Source organism: Podarcis erhardii (assembly GCF_964252035.2).
Source record: "Podarcis erhardii genome assembly, chromosome: 2".
Taxonomy (NCBI): domain Eukaryota; kingdom Metazoa; phylum Chordata; class Lepidosauria; order Squamata; family Lacertidae; genus Podarcis; species Podarcis erhardii.
In genome coordinates, this window is record NC_138498.1 from 29,295,912 (window position 1) to 29,302,651 (window position 6,740).

Consider the following 6,740-nt stretch of genomic DNA (forward strand, 5'->3'; position numbering starts at 1 on the left):
TGCAGGGAGGCAGTAGAAATGCGGTGGGCAGTGAACACTTCGTGGACCTCGCTGAAGACCTCAGAGGGCTGCAAGTGCCTGGTGGTCACAGGTGCATAAATTTTCCAGCTCAGGAGTCAACAAGGCTTAGGATCGGGCCTGGGAGCCATTTCCAATATTAACCACGTGAGAATACAATTCCCATGTTAACTTTGCAAAGGAAAGGGAACTTTTTTTGCATGAAAAACAAAAATGTAATTTCTGCCTTGCCCAGAGTTGTACATCTCGCTCCAGTTCAAATTCTTGCTAGTGTGTTTTGGATTACTTTTATTCCAGACGGCCCACCCGCCCAACAAAACAAAACAAAGAAATCAGTTATTGAGTTATTTATTTATTTACTTAATAAAATTTATATCCAGCTTGCTTGATTATAGAAAAAAAACCTGCAAAGCTGTTTACAAAAAGATAAAATAAGATTATCACTTTTTTAAAAAATTGCAACCATAATCTAAAACATACAAAAGTTGAAACAGCAACAGAATAGGCCAAAGCAAATTAAAGCTCGTACCAACTTTCTAAACATATGGGTAGGTCTATCTAAATAATAATGTCTTCAGCAGGCACTGAAAAGAATACATGGAAGGTAGGTATCAATCTGCTGGAAGAAACCATCTAGATTCAAGGGTTGCCTTTTAGGCTTGTGCAATAAAGATGGAGCCGGGGGGGGGATGAGGGACATTCAGGATATGCTCACCGTTTTGCTCACTGGTTTCAGAGACTCAGAACAGAAGCCTAAAACTGCAGTCATTAAAAATACATCCTTTGGGGTAGTCCCATAGAAATCCATTGGGGGTATTTTTTTGCTAGTGCCAGCATATACCCGGTATATAAAGTTGAACTTCATAATGCACTACATACTAAGACTGGAGACAAGCATTTTCCAAAGTGTTGCAGGAGGGATCGTTGTTGCTTGTGAGGTGTGCAGCTATCCCACTTTTGCCTGTAAGGAAAAGGTTTGTCAGGTTTTTATCCTGGGCCAAAAACCTGCCAAACCTGCTTGACCAGAGGTGACTGCTTGGGTGGGGGTGGGGAGACAGTCTGTTCACACACATGTGTGGATGTACAGTATGGGAAATCCTTCCTCAAACCACTTTCAGCTCTCTCAAAAACAATTGTCTGCATCCTGCCAAAAAGCCTTTTGCTGTGAGGTTTATATTATAAACATATAAATGCTATTTAAGTGCAATGTGCTTAAGATTTAAAATTGCAGGGTAAGTGTATAATATTTGTCTGTTCCCCTTGTTTGCTGTGATCGCGCTGTGGCTTGCTGAGGGCATCATTTCTTTCTTTCTTTCTTTTACAATTCTGCCCTCGACACAAATTTATTTAGAAGCCAGTCCCATTGACTTCACTAGCCTGTACTCAAGATCCAGTTCGATATGCATTTTTTTTCTGACTGTGGTGTAGATCCGCTCCTTAATGTGTCAAGGGCGTGTTCATCCTCACAAGGACCCTGCAATGTGGGTCAGCACATTTATTGACTAAGCGAGTCAATAAATGAGCCAGGATTTGAACCCAATGCACCTCTCAATATGCTATGAAGCCGGTCTTGCATAGCTGCCATGCTTAAAATGCTTTCTCCAGAGCTGCCATGTAGAAGCGTTGTGGGGCTGCATTCAGAAGTGTTGCTCAGTGTGACAGTAAAGCTCCCACCTGCAGCAAAGGGAGGGAAGAAAATGTTGGCAGTTATTGCCTCTCCCCCTTGCAGATTAGTAAAGGTAAAGGGACCCCTGACCATTAGGTCCAGTCGCGGATAACTCTGGGGTTGCAGTGCTCATCTAGCTCTATAGGCCGAGGGAGCCGGCGTTTGTCCGCAGACAGCTTCCAGGTCATGTGGCCAGCATGACTAAGCCGCTTCTGGCGAACCAGAGCAGCACACAGAAACACTGTTTATCTTCCCGCCAGAGCAGTACCTATTTATCTACTTGCACTTTGACATGCTTTTGAACTGCTAGGTTGGCAGGAGCAGGGACGGAGCAAAGGGAATTCACCCCATTGCAGGGATTCGAACCGCCGACCTTCTGATCGGCAAGCCCTAGGCTCAGTGGTTTAGAGTTAGACCACAGCGCCACTCTTGCGGATTACATAACCCTAAATCTACTCCAGAGGGTGGGGCCCCCTTGAGCAAATTTAGGGGGTCATGGGGACTGCCATGGCAAAAAAAAAACCATGCTTCTGACATGGGCACAGCCAGGATTTATGCCAGGGGTGCAGGCTTTATGTTAGGTGGTGCAGAACCTCAGTTAGTTAAGTATTTTTATTGATTTACTTGATTTGTGGGGCTACGCCCATGGCTTCTGTCCCTGTTTTGCTACCAGAAGCCTTACCACCAATGAGCAATACCACTACATACATCCCACTGTTTCCACGGGTTTTGGCTACAAGACAACTTTGTATGCTTTGAAGTCTGCTCCTATATGGATGCCCACAAATGATTCAATTAAATAGAAGGCAATTAGGCAAGCACCCCCATACATAACTTCGTCTATCATCATGTGCTATCTGTTCCATAAGGCAATTTGGTACTGTACACATATTCAGGTCACAGTTCTGCGTTTCATGTTCAAACAGCAGCAGTACACAACCCAATAGACTATCACCATTTAGTTGGGAGGAATAGAAGAGGCTAGAAAAGAGACAGAGCACAGTGGAGATCCAGTGCAACGTGGGGTGTGTGGGTGGGTGTGTTTGTGTACTTACACGGATGATCCAATTCCCTCTTTGAAGTTGGAACACCTGGTCACCCCCACACCCATTTTCAAAGGAGAAATGCAAACGACATTGTAATGTAATATATGCCTGGGAGATTGAGATATCAAGATGAGAATCCTTGTGCTCATTCAGGGTACATTTGTAAATTGCATCTTCAAAGATTACCGAACAAGGCTCTCCCCAAAGCCAGTGGAACCTCTTAAACATTGTGCATTATTAGTTTATGTATATCTATCCTGTAGACTACTAGGCATATCATCTTGGCTTCCTGAATTTGGGGGAGGGAGAGGAGGTAAAGGCAACGGAGGCTTTCCTATGGAAAGAATGGACAGCTCTGATTTTACTGAGACAAGAGATTGTTTCTCCCTTGCATCTTTCCCTCAACAAAGCAAGGAAGGAGAGACAAGGAGCAAGGTTTCAGAGACTTGGGCACAAGGCAGCCTGACGCTGTCAAGAACAATTTTTTTAAACTCACACTTCCGTAGTAGAGCTATCACGAGGGCCATGCAGGAGTGGGGGGGGGGGCTTGAGGGGACTCCTGCAGGAGGAGAATGAGGGTGGTTCTCCCCCTTTCCTTTGTGTGTTTGGAGTGGGCCTTCTCAGCTCAGGATCTGGTCCCTCCAGCCGGCTTTTGTGGGGTCGGGGGCGAAGCCGAAGCCAAAGATGCTGAAGATCGAGAACGGAGGTTGGCCCCTTCCGCTGCTCCTGCCTTTTCGTGCTCGGGCGCACCAGAATGGACACCTCCTGGCCCAGCTCTCAGGCCTTCGTGCCGCGCCCCCAAGTCGCCCCAGGAAGCCAAATCTGCACTGAGGCAAAGGATGAGGGAGACACAGCAGCGACCAGCCATCGCTGCGGGGGGAAGGTTGAGATGCTGAGGCCCGGGAGAAAAGGGGAACTTTGTAGAGGTGGAGATGCGCGCTGGAGTAGGAGACGCAGAGCCTGGTGGAAGGAGCTGACGCCAGCAGGTAGATGGGCGCAGAATCCAGAAGACGGGAGTTTGGGAGCATGGCAAAGGAGGGAGACGGGTCTGCGTGGATGGAGCTCCCCTGTCTAGGGTGCCTTGGCTCACGTTCAGGTCTCCCGCAGAACAGGGAGCCCACCCAGCAGATTGGAACAAGGGAAAGGCGCGCTCCTCCTGCCTTTGGGCCTCATCGCAGCTACAAAGGGAGGCAAAATCCAGAGATCCAGGAGTCCGGAGAGAGACGGGACCCACGCAGCACCTTCGGGCTCAGCACAAAAGGCACTAGGAAACACCGCCCCCGCGGAAATCCAGGCGTCCCCGCCCTCCTCTCTCCCTGCGCTCTCCCACAGATCCCACCGAATCTGTGCATCACATATTTTGATTTAAAGCAACTATAAATTCAAACTGGGGGAAAAAAAAATACAAACCTTCCACCTATGCGCACATGCCAGGCTCTCTACAGATCCTTAGCGAGGGAATCATTAAAAGGTGGGATGAGATAGTGAGAGATTCAGGCGCTTTTTTTGGTGTTCAAAAAATATTTTGAAAGGTAGTGTGTAATCTACGAGTCTGTGATGCGTTAGGCAGGGTGCATTGGGGGGGGTGTCTCTCCCTCTCCCCTTGCTCTACAGAGAAGAGATTTCTTTGAACAGAAGAAACTCGCCGTGCAAGCTCCTGGAAGCTCCGAAGGAGCTGGCGTTAAAATATTAGCCTTCTAGGCAGGTAGCACCGCCTTTATGTAAGCAATGCGACTTAGCTGTTGCCCAGTAGGTATCAATATATGCTTGAGATATGGGGGTGGGGGGAGGAGAGAGACAAGGCCCCAGCGCTGTTTCCCTAGATCCATTGTAAAATACCTGATTAGGTAAGATTGCATCAAGTTGCCTCTGATCTCCGTCGGCGTCATTCTTTGCCAGATACTGAATTCGCTCTCGTCGTGGGCATCTAAGAAAGAACAGGGGGTGCGTCCACACAGCCCGCTTGGGGCAAACCGATAAACACACGAGGCAGCGCCCGGTGGCGACCCCAGCCCTCAATGCAATACAATGCGGAGTTGGTTGGTTGGGTCTGCAGTTTGCAAACTGTGGGATCTCACTCCCCTAACAGCCAGGATCGCAGCTTCGGCGCAGAGCGCTCTCCTGCTCCCAAACTTCACTCTCCCACTGAAATTAAAGGGACTTGGAAACACCGGGGGGGGGGGGGAATCCCACCCTGCCTGTAGGGAAAGGTCTCTGCATAATGCGCGGCGCAAATGCACCGACACGTATCGTGGAAGCCGCGCGGATTCAGCGTGGAGCCCGCTCCGCCCGCGCGCTTTTAAAGTGTGTGTTTTAAAGGAGACTTCGACTCCTCGTCGTTGGCTAAATTTGGGGTCTCTTCTCCCCAGCACTTCTTTAAGCGTGGGGGCGCGATCCTGGATCCTGCTGGCAGCCAAGAACGGGGTCCTGGCTCCGCTTTGCGCGGGTTTGTTGCCCGCGGGGACGCGCTAAGCAGGCCCAGGCCTTCGAGATGCAGAGGCAGGTCTAAGAGCCGGCGCGCCCTCGCCCATTCCGGCGGCGGCGCTCGGCTCTCGGCCGCTTTCTGGCAGCGCAAGAAGCCGGAGATCCTTGGCGCTCCGAAGAAGGAACCGAGAGAGAAACCCGCGTCCTCCCGACGGCACCGGGGAGAGGCAGGCAGGCAGGCAGGCAGGCAAGCAGCGCGGAGCCGACGGCGCAAGGTGGCCTGCGCAACCCGCGCGCTCTGCCCGGCTCGCCGGAAGCTTCTGGCAGCCCACCGAAGCTGGAAATGTGCCGGATCCAGAAAACGCCGGCCAAGCTCTCTCTCCCCGCCTCGCCGGCTCCCAACAGGACGCCCTGCTTCCTCTATCCTCGCTGCCGCAAGGTCTCTGCGTTGCGGGTCGGCTCCTCCGCCTACACCAAAGCCGCCGCCGCCGCCACCACCACATCGGTCCTTGGATCTGCTGCGAATTGGTTCAACCGAGAGCCGGAGAGGCGACTCCATCGTACAGTATCTACCTCCTCCGAGTCCAGCCCTTTGCTTACAAAGGAAGCTCTGGAAAAAAGAGCCGCTAAGGGGGGGAAATTGCCCCCCCCACCCGGGTTCTTTGTGTGCATAGGGACGAGGACAGGTCTGTGATAACACAAATTGTGCAACTCGCATTTATAGACGTGCATTTATATAGACGCACAATTACTGTCAATATTAAAGAATCGGGTCGGAGGCGGATGGCGAATTGAACGGTTTTACAAGAGAGTCCGTGGAGCGTAAAAAGTGCGTGTGTATGCATATAAAATTGGACACCCATTTCTGTATTAGGCTTCTTAAAATGTGCGATTTGGGGCTTGCGTTGCAAGAGGAAAGGGCCCTTAAATTAAGATTAGAATCTTTAAACGACTCCCTCTCCCGTCCGCCCTTTTTTTTTTTTTTAAAAAGGTTCCCTCTGCTTTTGTCTTCCTCCCCAAGGGCTCGAATAGAAGATCCACCGAGAAAAATCCCACCCACCCCCGCGCCTTCCTTGCCCCATCATAAATTTGCGCCCTAGTTCTGTCTTTCCAAATTTCTCCGCCGTGGAAGTTTCCCCTACTACCCCTGGCCCGATGCTCAGCTCCCGATGCTCGGCAACGAAAGGAGAGCTCCGTTTGATGCTTTTACCAAACGCAAATGCGGTCGCGGAAGCAACGGTTATTCTCTCTTATTAATCTCTCCAGTTACAAGTCACCGGTAAACAAGGAATGAAAGTGGCGGTTTCCTTAAAATTTAAATAAAGCAACTACCCCCTCATGTACGTCCCCAAACTGTTTTTATTTTACTGTATTTTAAATAGACAACACAAGGCTTCCCAAGTGTGATCAAATCCTCCTTAAGAAGCAGAGGATGCTGGAGCCGAAGCGACGAAATGACCCTATAGATCTGGTTGGTTTCACGCCTGCCTCGGAAGGAGCCTCGTCCCTTTCATTTCACTTGCTGGGTTTTTGTTGTTGTTGCAGATCGTCTCTCTCTTTCCAACTCTTGGCCTTCAGAAACTACA

The 6,740-nt window shown here is 50.0% G+C and overlaps 2 long non-coding RNA genes across 2 annotated transcripts; one reads left to right on the forward strand and one right to left on the reverse strand.

Annotated features, from left to right (window-relative positions):
- Window positions 1-571: 571 nt before the first annotated feature.
- LOC309335112 lies at window positions 572-4,708 on the reverse strand. Its single transcript, XR_014153355.1, has 2 exons — window positions 4,570-4,708; window positions 572-1,692 (listed from the first exon to the last, which is right to left on the reverse strand). It is a non-coding gene; the product is annotated as an uncharacterized lncRNA (long non-coding RNA).
- Window positions 4,709-5,889: 1,181 nt separating this feature from the next.
- Window positions 5,890-6,493, forward strand: LOC309335157. The gene is made up of 2 exons (XR_014153406.1): window positions 5,890-5,983; window positions 6,176-6,493. It is a non-coding gene; the product is annotated as an uncharacterized lncRNA (long non-coding RNA).
- The last annotated feature ends 247 nt before the right edge of the window (window positions 6,494-6,740 follow it).